The sequence below is a fragment of the Etheostoma spectabile genome, chromosome 21 (genome assembly GCF_008692095.1).
Source record: "Etheostoma spectabile isolate EspeVRDwgs_2016 chromosome 21, UIUC_Espe_1.0, whole genome shotgun sequence".
In the NCBI taxonomy this organism is placed as follows: Eukaryota; Metazoa; Chordata; class Actinopteri; order Perciformes; family Percidae; genus Etheostoma; species Etheostoma spectabile.
In genome coordinates this window covers 20,717,421-20,718,546 of record NC_045753.1, presented here as the reverse complement: position 1 = coordinate 20,718,546, position 1,126 = coordinate 20,717,421, and positions in this window count along the sequence as shown.

The window sequence follows — 1,126 nt, the reverse complement described above, 5'->3', positions numbered from 1 at the left end:
TTCTATCATGTAAATGAGAAATTCTTACAAAAATACAGTTGATCAACACTCGTCGTCTTGACCTCTTCACTGAGACAAAAGATGATAATTAAACAGCTTGATATGGAGCCTACACCATTAAATTATATCTTCTCAACCCAACTGCAGCATACTTAAACAGGATTACATTGTTTTCAAAACATTAACTCTCTTTTGATTCATGATAATTAGGTTCACAATTTATTTCAGAGTTGTTTGTGCTAGTCCTAGAATATCGTCAGTTTTGCAGTGGAAGGACCTGTTTACTTCGCTGCTTAGCTCGTTCCCTCACTTCGATAAGGGTGCAATGCCACCTTTGACCACAAAGGTTGACCATCAAAGCAAAGGGGGGCGCTGTTTCACACATTTTAGTAGACTGGGGAAGAGACGGCAGCAACAACGAATTAGGAAATTAATGTATTGTGAAAAAGAATATTCTTATATATTTTTATTAAAATGAGTGCGCTAGACATTTTGAACAGCGAGGGCGTCATGACTGGTTCCTGAGAGAAAGCGCACCTGCATTGCAGGGGGCCACAGAGGCTTGTTGCCACAGCTTGCTGTTATACTGGTGACGGTCGCTGGGGGGAGACAAAGACAGTTTTCTTTCTCACAGGATGAGTGTGGCTCATATTCAACCCATGACTTGAAATGATCAGAATCAGAACAACACACATAGAAGTGACTCAGTCTCAACCTGCAGTTGCAGTCTTGTATCCAACAATGAATGAATGAATGAATGAATGAATGAATGAATAAAACATAGAAGAAAATAAATACGGAAATACAATTTTGGTGGGAGTCAAAATGTAAATCATGGGTGTTTAGAAATACATATTCACAAATGTATTGTCCTTTTTGCTGTTTTGTTGAAAGTGTTTTAAAACTCAAAATTATGCTTGAGCGAAAATTTTCACAAATCGGATAACCACTGGCTGTTTCCGTAATTACTTTCAATATGTTAACATCAATGTTGTTGCAAACTTCACTGCACATCCTTGGAGAGACTTTCAAGTTTATTCACTCACTGAGAATACTACCATACCCAAAATGTGCAAAACTAAATATTTTTTATGTGTGTATATATATATATATATATATATATATA